This window comes from Hylobates moloch, unplaced genomic scaffold (assembly GCF_009828535.3).
Source record: "Hylobates moloch isolate HMO894 unplaced genomic scaffold, HMol_V3 SCAFFOLD_161, whole genome shotgun sequence".
NCBI classification, from domain to species: Eukaryota; Metazoa; Chordata; class Mammalia; order Primates; family Hylobatidae; genus Hylobates; species Hylobates moloch.
In genome coordinates, this window is record NW_026652436.1 from 34,131 (window position 1) to 48,102 (window position 13,972).

A 13,972-nucleotide genomic window follows, 5' to 3' on the forward strand; every position below is an offset into this window, starting at 1 on the left:
GTGGTGGCTTCCCCTAACGTCAGCCTCTCAAAGTGTTGGGATTAATACGCCTGAGGCACTGCGCCTGGCCACAACTACCAACATTTAAAATCACGTCCCTGGGTGGGCTCGAACCACCAACCTTCCGGTTAACAGCCGAACGCGCTAACCGATTGCGCCACAGAGACAACTTCGGTTGGTTGCTTTCATCTCAATATAGATTAAGCAATCGCTAAACTCTAGGGGTTGCCATTGGCTTTCTGCGGGACAACTGTGCAGACTACAAAGCTTCGGAAAACTAGAGAGGCTGAGTCGACTAATGGTGTTGTTGCAAGTTAGAAACGCGTGCATTGCGTGACTTTGAAGCCAGAAGGGCGGCCGAATGGCCTTCACCCTGCGTTGGCCCTCGCCTGCTTCAGAAGCCAGTGCCTCTGGAAATGCCTGGATCTGCGACCCCAGCATGAGCCCAGTAGGGCCCAAGGGAAGCTGAACGCCCCGACGGCTCTCATGGTAGCTCTTTCTGTTTTTTCGCGCTGCCTTCAGGCAATCATCTGCTCCGCTTGCTCTCCTCTCACTCAACTCAGCTTCAGTAGATGGGGTCGGTGGGGCGGGAGCAGGAAAGAGGCAGGGGAGTCAAAAGGGAAAAATGTGAAAAGGAGGAGGGAGAAGCAGGGGAGACCGGGACGAGACAATGGGACAACCCAGGATGCCCGTGCAGAGGGCACCGCCTGGATGCAGAGAAGATAGGACATGTACCAGAATGGAGAAGGGGGAAACGGGGAGAAGATGTGAGAGAAAATCACAAGAACCTGTAGCTGCCCAAGAATAAAGAAGTAAAAATCGCATAATGTTTTTCCATTAATAAAAAACAATCGGGGTACCAGGCGCGGTGGCTCACGCCTGTAATCCCAGCACTTTGCGAGGCCGAGGTGGGTGGATCACTCACTTGAAGTCAGGAGTTCGAGACCAGCTGGGCCAACATGGTGAAAGCCCTTCTCTACTAAAAATACAAAAATTAGCTGGGCGTGGTGGCGCACACTTGTAGTCTCAGCTACTCAGGAGGCTGAGGCAGGAGAATAGCTTGAACCTGAGAGGCGAAGGTAGCAGTGAGCCGAGATCGTGCCACTGCCCTCCAGCCTGGGCGACAAAGCGAAATTCTGTCTCTCAAAAAAATATATAAAAAATAAAAGAGGGGTGGGGAAGCAAAACGTTGGGATTTTATAGTGGTTAGTAGTCTGCGTTGTGCCTGCAGCAACCTCTGTTCTAATCCGAATCCTGGTACAGTCAGATTCTATCTTGGACCCACGGGGGCTAACCCACGTGTCTTTTGGTTTGCTTTTCACTCCTGCACCAGCTGCAGCCTTTATCTGCAGCCAGAAAGCCGGAAAGAATGGTTTACCTGGTTTACCGCTGGCCCCACAGCGCCATACTGTCTGGAGAAAAGAAGGAAACCCAAGAGTACACAGACAACGGCCCAAAGAGAAACCTTCGAAGTGCTCTATGCCTCACCGCTTAGCAGAAAATATCAAGCAACTCTCAACCTAGCTGGTCTGTAGCTTCCACGAAAGAAATAATGTATTTATTGCAGTCTTTCTGGTTGAGACACTTCAAATATTTGGTGGAGCTTTTAATGAGAGAGAGAGACACTCTCGAGTGTGGAAGAAAAAATGGGGATGCGAAGATGAGGCGACTTTAGGACAGAAAAAAAGAAGAGACAAGGAAGCCATGTAAACGTTTTCGGGTGGGCGTGAGGCGATGTCAGTCTTGAACCCCGTTATGTTAGGTAAAGAGCGCAGCCCTCTTCCAGCACAAACACCGTTTCCCACATTCAGGAAATCACAGGGATCAGCCACTCTAGAGTGCCATGAAGAAGCTTCACTCTGGGAGAACCCCCTTCGTGACCAAGGTCTCTCCCCTGCCAGGTAAGCGGAAATGTGCACATGCCCTGCAGGGACAGCACAGCCTCCTCGCCCTGGCCGGTCGCTCAGGGTCACCACCCTCCCAACTGCCCCCCTCGCCATTCTTCCAAACCACTCTCCGCCAAAGATTCCACCGACAGTCACCCCACAAGACAACCCAGGCCACCTCTCAGAAGCGGCTCCTGCCCCGCAGCCACCGCGCCCTCTCACCCCCGCGGTTCTGCCCGCCGCCTCTGCCCAGTCTGCACTTCACCTCCCTGGCTCACGCTGTTCCCTGAGCTTACAGTGCACGCGGGGTTCTTCCGAACCCCTCCTGGGAGTACTGAATGGAAAAGGGGAAGCGTGCGCAAGTGCGTGGTAGAGTGTAGACATCGTGGGATTTGACTGTGGTACCATCGCTTCCACGTCCCAGTGCTGATTTTCACACCTGCCTTCTGCTTAGGGTACCGGCAGCAGTTTTCCATCTGTGCCTACTCCACCTGCTGTCCTTGTTGGGTCAGCGAACATCGCCTCCCTCTACCGCTCAATCAGCAAACGGGACCGCTCTCCAGGACCTCACCCACCGCTCAGCCCCCTAGCAAATTCGCCGGCATCGCCTCCAGTCGCCTCTTCCGAAGGCCTAACGAGAGCGTTAGCTGCCAACGGAGGTGAGGAGGCTCCGCTGACTGGCTGGTGCCCGTGTCCGGGGCTGGCACAAAGGCCACGACTTGGCTTGGCCTCTCTCTTAGTTATTCGCAGCTGAGTTATTATTCTGAATAACTGAGAATAGCCTATAGTTATTCGATAGGCGCCTCTGGAGCGGCGACGGCAAAGAGGGTGGGCCTATTGGGTGCAGCTCTACGGGGCTGGCATCTCTCCACAGCTGTGTACACCTGAGCGAGACGCTCAGTCACTCTCTAAAGCCGCTTCCACGGATGACGGACACGGAGATAAATAGGACTGGTGTGTCCTGAGAGGTGGTCCACCAGGACTTGCCCTCCTTCGCCCGGGTTTGCCCCTCGCTGCGGAGACTGTTGTGCCTCTGGCCCTTGGAGCAGGCCGGCTGACAGCGTAGTGAAGGAAGATTCCTGCGGGAGGGCGGCCAGTGCAAAACAATTCCCCGACCGGGAATCGAACCCGGGCCGCGGCGGTGAAAGCGCCGAATCCTAGCCACTAGACCACCAGGGACACAGGGGGGGGGATCCTTCTCTTCCTTCTTCAGTCTGAAGCGACAGTTTCCCTGTGCTCTGGGAGGACTTGGGCTTTGTGAGGGTCGCTCTTTGCTCCTGGAGTCTCTCACAAGGCCATTCCCTCCCTGCTTTCTTCAAAAAAAGAGCCTGCAGGCAACACGCCGAGGGCTCCGCGAGGGACACCGAGGCCACCAGTCCTGAGTCCTGGAGCGAGTTGCAGCGACCCGGCCGCAGCTCACCACTGAACTACAGATGCGCCTTTGCCAGGCGGCAGCAAGTGACCAGCCGGTCGTGGGTCGCCAGGACCGGAGCCGCGCACCAGGTTGCCAGGAGGAGGCGGGAGCGGAGAGGCGGCCGGGGTGAGACGGGGGCACCCTCTGCATCACAAAGGACCCAGACGCCGGCACCCTCAACATCATAAGGAATCAGACGGATGCGGAAACCGAGACAGGCTGGATGCGAAACTCCTTCCAGGAAGTCTCCGGGGCCCTCAACTGGTCTCCGACCTTCCCCTGCAACCTGTGACACCTGCCATTTTCCCATCTTAGGCGATGGCAATGCCACCCTTCCGTTTGCTCCGGGCAAAACTTCGAGAGTTCCTTCTGACGCTGGTGTTCTTTCCTCAGATCCAAGAGCCAACTGGTCATCAATTGGTGATTTCCCATCGGCTAAGTGCGTGGTTATTGAGCTACACGCGAGTTTCTCCACCTCTGCGGAATGGCTACTTCGGGGTAGGGGAGGGGCCCTCCGGTGGATTGTAAGGTGTTTAGCAGCCTCCGTCGCCTCCGCTGACTAGATAGATGCCAGGGGGTTAACATTCTCCCTCCCCGCTTCCCCCAGTCGTGACCTAGTGTCCTAGCGGGGATAGGAGAGGCGTGTAAGGGCGAAGTTGCCCCCTCTTGAGAACCACTGATGCTCGTTGTCCTGCTCTGAGCTTGTGCAGTGGACTCTCCACATGAAGGCTCAGGGGTCGATCCAGCTTGAGACCCCCTCGCTCCCCCGCACAGTCGGACCTTACGATTGGAGGCTTTTAACATCTCCACATCAAGAGATTCGAAACCTTTAGGTCTTTTCTTCCGTTCTGTCCTCCAAATCGGCCTCTTCCGAGCCTGTTGACCAGCGCCAGCCAGGCAGAGGGCTGGGTTCGCTCACGAGGCTCCTCTCGGCCCTCCTGGAGCTTCAGGCATCTTTCGGTTGCAGAGAAGCTTTATGGGCCACTTCCTTCCGCATCCCCGGGGGTAGGTGCGTGGTGCCCGGGGAAGAAGAGGGTGTGACTGCGGTTCTCGACCCCGGCGCCCAACCTCCACCCCGGTGCGCGCGCTCTTCCAGGCTCCTGCTGGTCCCACTCGCCGGGAGTTAGGTCTCGGGTCAGCCTGAGCTCCCGAGACGCCCAGTCCCGGAAGGACACGTAGGGGAAACCAGCTGCTCACTTTGGTCCTTTCCGCAGCGGACCCCTTTCTGCCGGGAAAGAAAGGCGGCGAGTCCTGTCCGGTTGGGTAGGCGGAAGAGAGATCAAAGGGAAGACAAGAAAAAGCCTGGGAGGTTTCAGGATCTAAAGTTACCACGAAGTCGACCTCACCTCCTCTGAAGGTCCTCTCAGTCCTCCCGTGGCTGGCGATGGTGAATCGAGTTTCCGTCTCTAGTTTGCCAAGGCGGACAAAGCCGCCACAATGGGCCTGTCCACTGTCTTCTTTCACATACACAAAATGTCAGCTTTTCCTGTTTCTAACTTGCAACATGCCGCCTGATGACCAGCTTAGCAAATTACAGCCCCTCCATGGGACTCCATCTCTGTCTTAGTCCGGGCTTCTATAACAATGTACCATAAACTGGGTGGCTGATTCACAACAGAAATTGATTTCTCACAGTTCTGGAGGCTGGAAGTCCGAGATCAAGGTGCCGACATGGTAGGGTTATGGTGAGGGCCTTTTGTTCTGATCGCAGACTGCCACCTTCTCATTGTATCCTCAGGGGGCAGAAAGAGGGCGAGAGCTGCCCGGGGTCCTTTTTGAGGGCATTAGTCCCATTCGGACTAAAGGGACTAAATCCAGACTCTGTGCTGAGTGTTGTGGATTTTTTGCATGTTCATCCTCCCCGCAGACAACTGGAGATGTATCGTCCCCAGAGGGTACAATAGAGAATCTTCCATCACAAGTCAGCAACCAGCATATGTGAGTGAGAGCATGTGTCCCACTCAGAAATGAGTGTATTAGTCCATTTTCACGCTGCTGGCATAACAGAATCCGGGATGAAAAAGAGGTTTAATTGGACTTACATTTCCATATGACTGGGGAGGCCTCAGAATCATGGCAGGAGGCAAAAGGCACTTCTTACATGGCAGCAGCAAGAGAAAATGAGGAAGAAGCAAAAGCAGAAACCCCTGATAAACCCATCAGATAGTGAGACTTATTCACTATCAGGAGAATAGCACAGGAAAGACCCACCCCCATGATTCAATTACCTCCTCCTAGGTCCCTCCCACAACACATGGGAATTCTGGGAGATACAATTCAAGTTGAGATTTGGGTGAGGGCACGGCCAAACCATATCAGAAAGGAATGAAGTGACAGCATATCCTGATGTGTGTGATGGTTTTATGAGTTATTACCTATTTCAAAACTTATTGCAATGTGTAAAAAAGAACAAGGACTTGTACTATCTGACTTTAAGGCTTACTATAAGCTATTATGGACAAGGCATCAGGAGTGACAAATAGATAAACAGACTGAGTTAAGAGGCTTGAAACTGATCCACAGCTATGCAGTCAATAAATGGGTTTTCAATAAAAGCAGTTCAATAAGAGAAAATAAATCATTTCAATTAATGGGCTTTTATATGGATGTGGGGAGACCAACAATGTTATTCTCCCTCACACTACACACAAAAGCAATTTCAGGTGCATTATACACCAAAACTTAAAAGTTAAAGATATAAAGCATTTCAAGGATACTTTGTGACTTGTTGGTAGGCAAAGATTAACCTACCAACAAGCAGGACACAGAAAAAATATATATATAAGAAAGACATGATTAGACTTCAACAACATTATCCACACTCTCTCATCAAAAGATACCACTAAGAAAGTGAAAAGGCAAGCAAGCCACAGACAGAGAGAAAATAGTCATGAAACGTATCTGACCTCCACACCCTGCAATTATAATTATAGTGGTCTGGTACACTGCACCCAGTTTCTGCTGGAGTATTTTCTGGGTGTCTCTAATGAGTAAGAGAGGGCCCCATGGGATGTTCCTTCAGTTCCCAGATGAACAGTGTGAAAGACTCCACGTCGACCAACCTCGGGGGCCTAAAAATCCAGGTCCTATAGGATGGTAGAGGATACCTGGACCCTGACCCAGACCGCTGGATGGGCTGTGCCAAGAGACCCAGCGAGGGAAAGGATTTCCTCCTGCCTCAGGTTCTCTGTTCTTCTGTGGTTAGATGACCTGAACCCAACTCCCTCCCCAAGCACTGGAGATGGGGCTTTTCCAAGGGCTGGGGATCTTGCTGTCCTGAGGACAGCCGAGCAAGGGGGTCAAGGAGGAGCTTGGGTGGTGGAGGAGAAGGAACTGGGTAAGATGCATGAAGCAGTCGGCTACACCAGGCACAGAGAGGATCCTCTGGGACCCAAGAGCCTGTGTGTGAAGCCAGGCCTTGGGCCACCTTGTTCCTCAAAGCGGTGCCTACTTCCATGGGGTCTTCAAAGGGACTGTGGAAAGAGAGGCCTTCAGCCCACGCCTCTGAATGCTTTTCCACCAGAGCATGCCCTGTGGCCTTTATCCTGCTGGTGTGGAACAGTCAGACCCCTGCAGGGCTGCAGAGCCTCTGTACTGGGCGGCATCCCAGCCTGAGTGTCAGAGCTCAGAGGGCAGGCCCCCGAGCAAGCAGACAGGAGGGCACCTTTTGGACAGAACATGTGGGACAAGAGCAATGGCTCATCTGTTCAGGTTCCTCACAAAATGAGAGTCAGGAAGATCAGGGCGCAGACCTGATTTCCCATGCAGGGCTGAAAGCAGACAACCGGAGGGAGAGCAGCACCTGGGCCAGTTAGGTAGAAGACCACAGTGTACTCCTGCCCTCAACCTCGCCCCCTCCCACCCACATCCTCCACACCCCCTGATCACCTTCCTCAGAAGTGTAATAGGAATCCAGATTCCCCCTGGCCTGGTTGCTGCGGGAGACACAGTGGCCCGATGGAACCTGAGGCAGGTGTGGGAAGATGTGGATTGTCTAACTGGAGGTTGGGAGTTCAGGGTGCAGAAGGAGAAGCTTGGAGTGCAGGATTTGGTGGTATGTGTGTGGCAGTAGGCAAAAGAAAGAGACAACTAAGCCACTTGAAATACCATGAGAATTCAAATTTAGAAAATTCCCGGGGAAGTATGCATGCAGGCACTGACCAGATCCAAAAACAGCTGCTGCATAACTGCATGTTGCAAGCAAGCCCTACATTGCTGGTTTTGAAACAGCCTGATGGGTTCACAAAGACAATTTCTGAATAGTCGTAAGAGCAGAGGTGCACTAAAGGCACTGTGCCCTGCAGCTGAGGATTCCAGTAAGTTCTTTAAGGAGTAAGTCTTACTTCCATTTATGGAAGATTTTTGGAGTTGTCCTTGGTCACCCCCAAGAATGTTTTTGTTAGCAGTAGAATTTTAGATGTCATCAATTTAAAAATTAAAACTGAAACTCTGGAACTCATGGAGAGATAAAATTAAGAGAAAACATTCACTATCCTGAGTAGAAAGATTTTTATAGAACATAACCGGCTTTAAAAATAAAGAAAAAATATGGCAAAATTTCATCAAATTAAATGCTTTGAGAACTAAAATTAAAATCTGAAGCCACCCAACTAGCTGGACAGACGGCTTCTTGGCCAAGGAGACCCCAGAGAAGTCTTAAATACTGAGTTCCTGCCCAGTATTTGGAAGCTCAGACACCTCTCCTTATACTCTCTCCCTTTTGTGGTATAGACACAACTGACCAGCATTATTGTTAAAACAGAGATCACAAGACTGACAGAACAGACTCCTTACAGTAGTAAGATACCATATTATAAACAAGACCTAAGGCCATGCCAGGTGAGGTTAAGTCATGCACCCCTCAACTTAAAGAATAAACTATGTTCTAACTGCCACAGGATTTTTTCTTCTTCCTTTTTTTTCTCTAGCTAAACAAGCACTGGCCTTGAGAGAAGCAATGCTGAAGCACTTGCAGCTCACCCATTACCATAAACTGACTGAGCCCTCCCTACACAAGCCATAACTACAGCTTTGATTGGACAAGAGACTGATTGCAGTAACTTTCTCTTGATAAGAGATCACTGGCTGTGGACTGGTTCTGGATAGTTTACAGAGGCTGTGCACTTGATTGCCTTTGTGTCCCTGCTTCACCTTTTGAGGCATAGGACCTAATTATAATGTATTTAAATGTTGTCTGCACCCCAAAGTGAACATGGGTTGCATGTAACAGGCATGTTTACTCAGCATGCATGCAGCGGGATCCCTTCACGAATATTCAGAGCTCCCGCTATTCCCTGTTGAATATGTATATGTGGCCCCACCAGATCAACATAAATCCTTGTTCCCCCCTCCCCTCCCTGGAAACCTACTTTTCGGGTTTCAGCAGGAGGGTGTGCCTCCCAGTCTGTCGGAATGGCCACCTTGCAGGCTGTAACCATTTATAAAAAATAAAATCTCCTTTCTAAATTTATAAATTGTGTGATTTTTCAGTTGACAGCTTTCAGTTGTCAGTCGAGTCACTGACGGGGAAAAGTCATTTCCAATATATTTATTTAGAAAATGACTTAATTCCTGAATATATAAGAGAAATTTTGTAAATCAGTAATATAGAGCTAAGCCAAATAGAATCGGGCAAAATACTCGAATAGGCCTTTTCAAAGGAGAATTTCTTATACGCCGGAAACCATAAGAAAATATGCTTCATAGGATTGCTCATGAGGCAAGTACAAATTCATTCCACACTTAGATAGCACTAACCACTCACCAGTGTATGGCTTTTTTTTTTTTTTTTTCTGAGACAGGGTCTCATTCTGTCACCCAAGCTGGAGAGCAATGGTGCGACCTTGACTCACTGCAACCTCCCCCTCCTGAGTAGCTGGGACTACAGGTGCATGCCACCATGCCAGGCTAATTTTTGTATTTTGAGTAGACACAGGGTTTTGCCATGTTGGCCAGACTGGTCTGAGAGCATAGCTACATTTATCAAAGTTAGTACACCAAATGCTTACAAGAATTTGGTGCTACTTCAGCTGTCATCACTGGTGAAAAAAGCATTCTAGAAGACTTGCAATTTATACTAATGTTAAACTTATACTCAGGTCATGACCTAGCAATTGAAGGACTTCCATGAATCTCAAGTGCACACAAAGACTGTTATAAGAATATTCAGCACAAGAATTCGATAACCCCAAAATTGAGAATTGATCTATGAAACTACATGGATATATCTCATGAGTATAATGAACATAACTGCAGAAAAAAGGCCAGATACAAAAGATATGTACATTCACTCACGTGAACTTTAAGAACAGGCAATTGTAACCTATGGGAATAGACATCAGAATAGTGATTAACTAAGAGGACACAGGGTGGGAATCGCTTGGACGGGGTCTCTAACAGGCCTTTCTCAGATGATGGCAATTTTCTATAACTTAAGCTGGGTGGTGATTACATTGATCAAAATTAAACAAATTGCACTAAAGATTTGTGCACTTTATGTGAACTGTAGTTTATTTACTGTTCTCATTGCTTGAACCTGGGAGATGGAGGTTGCAGTGAGCTGAGATTGAGCCATGGCATTCCAGCCTAGGTGACAGAACAAGACTGCATCTCAAAAATAATAATAATAATAATAGTAATAATTCACTGTTCTCATAAATATTAGCGGATGGGGAATGGAGGTAAGCCGGTGCAGACCATGACAACTAGTTTAGATTTTATTGTAAACTCATTAAAAGCTAGTTCTCGCTTTGCGCTTTTAAAAAATCCCACTGCTACAGCCGTTTTGTCTACCAGAAAAGACTATAACCGCATTATTTCATCAGTGGAAGCTACAGACAAAGGGCCCTTGAGAGGCGGCATCTTCACCTATGGGAATTTTTTCTGCTTAATTGTGAGACAAAGAGCATGTTCAAGTTTTCCTTTTGGCCAGGCCGCCCCCTAGTTTCTGCACTGTGGGCTAAACTCCAGAAGCTGGCGCTCTTCCGGGCCGGAGGTTTACTCTGCTCTCTGGAGGCTGCTAGGTTTCAAGGCAAAGCAAAGGACAGATCTATTAGCCACAATCGCAGGATAGAAAACACTACTGTGACTCAGATTAGAACCGAGGTTGCGGCGAGCACAACTACAAGTATTAACCACTACACGACCACAAAGCCTGCTGACAACCATTGCACTTCCTATATTTTTTTAATGTAAAAACACTCACACTAACTATTTTATCTGCTTTATTCTTGGACATCTGCAGATGTTCGTGCTTTTCTCTCTTTCATGCGCTTCTCCGTTTCTCTCCCCATTCTGCTACATAATTAAAAAAAAATCTCATCTCTCAGGATCCAGCCACTGCCTCTACAGCAAGCCTCCTGGGAGGTCTAGTTGTCCCATTGACATCTCTGCCTTCTTTCGCTCCTGTTTTTTTTTTTTTTCTTTTCTTTTTGGCTGAATCTCCCTCTATCGCCCAGGCTGGAGTGCAGTAGTGCGATCTTGGCTTACTGCAACCTCCGCCTCCTGGGTTCAAGCGATTCTCCTGCCTCAGCCTCCCAAGTAGCTGGAACAGCAGGTGCATACCACCACATTCGGCTGATTTTTGTATTTTTAGTACAGACGGGATTTCTCCATGTTAGCCAGGCTGGTCTTGAACTCTTGACCTCAAGCGATCCATCCGCCTCGGCCTCACAAAGTGCTGGGATTACAGGCGTGAGCCACCGTGCCCGGCCAAATTTCAGGCCAACACCTGTTGACACACATTGCCAGACACACGGAATCCCTCGCGGAACACCAATGGGACCACAAAGCACGCGGAGGCCGCGGTGGCTGACGATGTTATCAAATTCCGTTCACGGTGTCTGGGGTACAGCCCTGAGGGTCCACTGGCCACCTCTGCACAAGGACCAGTCTCCGCCGCTCCCCTCATCTCCACGCAGATTCTTCCCCACACACCTCCCCTTTCTTTGGGCCGCTGACGCCTCTTGGGACCTCCTTCCAGGAGCGCCATTTCTTGATCCTCTCCATAGCGGCTCAGCGGTAAGCCCAAGGTCCAGCATGCAAATCAGGAACCTGATGGTTCTTCGGGTTTGCAGGGATCCGCCCCGTGAATAGATGAAAGTAACAGGTACCAGCATCAAAACTGGTGACTCACCAGAAACACTTCATGCTTGCCACCTTGCTAAGCTGTTTGAGTCCAACAACTGCATGGGTACTACTAGGCTAGTCTCCTGAATGTCTCTTGCCACTACTTTGGTGAGTGGTGTTGTCACTTTACCTTGTGGTGGCCAAGCCCCTAAATGCACTGTTAGGTTTTGCAGTATAATTTTGCAGGAAGACGTGTAAACAGCCATAGTGAAGTGAAAAATAACCTATTGCATTGGCCGGGAATTGAACCCAGGTCTCCCATGTGGGAGGCAAGAATTCTATCACTGAACCACCAATGCCTCCCCTTGCTGGTAACCTGGAGGATAACTGAAAAGAGTATCCAGAAAGATTTAGAAACCGTTCCAAGCGGTTTTTTCAAGTGTCGACTAAAAGCTAACGAAGACAGCCAAACCAAATGTTTTTATAGGAAACTTTTACTAGACAAAGTTATAAATATCAAAATAGCTCATTTGGCGGATCAAACTCTTAACTCTGAAAAAGGAGTTTCTACCTGCATTACAAACCCCTATAATAAAACATCAGAAATTCATTCATGTTTCTTTTTTCTAATCCTAAATCTTCCATTGTCAACCTCAAACTGCTGCCTTAGAGGTTCTGAGAAGGTAACCTAAGTGGTAGTTTAGGTAAGTAAAGTTCAAATCCAGGGAGGAAATAAGAAGCAAAGCAGAATTAGAAGAAAGAGGAAATAAAAGGACAGAACCAAGGTAGAGATAATGAAGAAACAAAGGTTGGTCCACTGAGTTAGTCTTTTGTCGCTGGTTTTTTTGGCAAAAGAGTAATGATCGGTCTCGTAATCATTATAATACTATTATTTGTCTGCTTGAAGACGTATAAAGCATTTGAAGGAAATGTGATATGAAAAGATGGAAAACGTTGACGGGCGCGGTGGCTCACGCCTGTAATCCCAGCACTTTGGGAGGCCGAGGCGGGCAGATCACGAGGTCAGGAGATCGAGACCATCCTGGCCAACATGGTGAACCCCTGTCTCTACTAAAAATACAAACAATTAGCCGGGCGTGGTGGCGGGCGCCTGTAGTCCCAGCTACTCGGAGAGGCTGAGGCAGGAGAATGGCGTGAACCCGGGAGGCGGAGCTTGCAGTGAGCCCAGATCGCGCCACTGCACTCCAGCCTGGGTGACAGAGCGAGACTCCGTCTAAAAAAAAATGCATAAAAGTATATGAAAAAGAAAATGAAATCTTCCCTGCCTCCCAATCCCACTTGCTTGGTGTCAGCTATTATTTATTACATGAAGGAAGGGGGCAAGGCACACAGGAAGTCCCAAGTCCCGTTCTGACAATCATCTGGCCTCCTTGGGCAAAGGGAAAAGACGGAAGGCAAAAAGAGTATAACATTACTGTTTGCAGAAATTTCCCCTTGGTACAGGAAACTCTGGTAAACTGAGAGGGTATGTTTTCCATGAGGGAGACCTCAAGGGCTCTTCTCCGGCCCTAAGCCCGAACTAGATTTTGCCTCATTTTCCAAGGTGCTAATGAAATCATCAAAGTTGATCAAAGGAGGGGGCAGAGAAAGAAAGAGGACGGCTCCTCCCTCACGGGTCCACCTTCCTTGGTGTTGCTTGAGGGATCAGAAGAAATGCATGAACATAGGTGCGTGGGAACTATGGCTGCTATATGAACTCAGTGACCTACAGTTATGAGCTATTGTGAGGTTCCATGATGTAATGATGAGTGCTTTCGACTCTGAATACAGTGATCAGTGTTCAAGTCTCAGTGGGACCTTTCTGTATAATGCCAGTGATGTTCCTATTGCTCCCTAAGCGGAATGGGGGAAATTGCCCCAGTCATGTTCAGGGACCCTCCAGGCCACTGGCTGTGTGCAATTGGAGTCCCGGACCCAGCGACCCAGCAAGACCCCTCCCCTCTCAGGGCGACCCTGGGCCTCCAGGCGACAGGTCTCCTCCACTGAAAAGGCTGCTTCCCCTCAATCCTAGACCCCGAGTTTTCTTTTATTCACGTCATTGGGCCATTGCCCTGTGTCTCTTTGGAAGAAATGAACTATATGAAAAACTTTACTTCCGGGATTCCCTAATTCCTTCATCCCTTAGGACGGTGCAGCTTTTCAGCTCCTGGTCTTGGCTCCAGTTCTAATGCGCACGTTTCATTTTGTTGTCGCGGGATCCCCTCCAACCGGCTACCAGTGGATTCCTGTCCTTGGGGTCTCTGTGGATGGCAACTAGATGCTGCTTTTGTCCCAAATCCTGACACCTCTCTCTAGGGAGTTGCCTCCCTTAGCCTCCTAAATCAGCCAATATTTAGATTTGGGCCTGGGATCCCAGCAACTGTGGAGAACAGAGGTTCCTGATCCCTGGCCAGCTCTCCCCCAGTGAAGGGGAGAGGAGCAGAGCAGCTGGGAGGGTCAAGTCTGGGGCCCTGGGCAACCCCCTTCTTCCTGCCCAGACTCTGCTCCAAGGAGCAGTTGCCTTAGGACCAAATCAGATGGAAACTCTTTTGTTCTATTCTCATCAACAGAAAAATTTAGGCAAGAGCTCTGGAGGACATTCCTA

The 13,972-nt window shown here is 49.4% G+C and overlaps 2 non-coding genes and 1 pseudogene across 2 annotated transcripts; 1 reads left to right on the top strand and 2 right to left on the bottom strand.

The window, feature by feature from the left end:
- Positions 1-93: 93 nt before the first annotated feature.
- TRNAN-GUU (transfer RNA asparagine (anticodon GUU)) lies at positions 94-167 on the bottom strand. The gene has a single exon. It is a non-coding gene; the product is annotated as a tRNA-Asn (tRNA).
- A 2,826-nt stretch (positions 168-2,993) lies between these two features.
- On the bottom strand, positions 2,994-3,065 carry TRNAE-UUC (transfer RNA glutamic acid (anticodon UUC)). The gene has a single exon. It is a non-coding gene; the product is annotated as a tRNA-Glu (tRNA).
- A 3,690-nt stretch (positions 3,066-6,755) lies between these two features.
- On the top strand, positions 6,756-7,372 carry LOC116464075 (FAM231A/C-like protein; annotated as a pseudogene).
- The last annotated feature ends 6,600 nt before the right edge of the window (positions 7,373-13,972 follow it).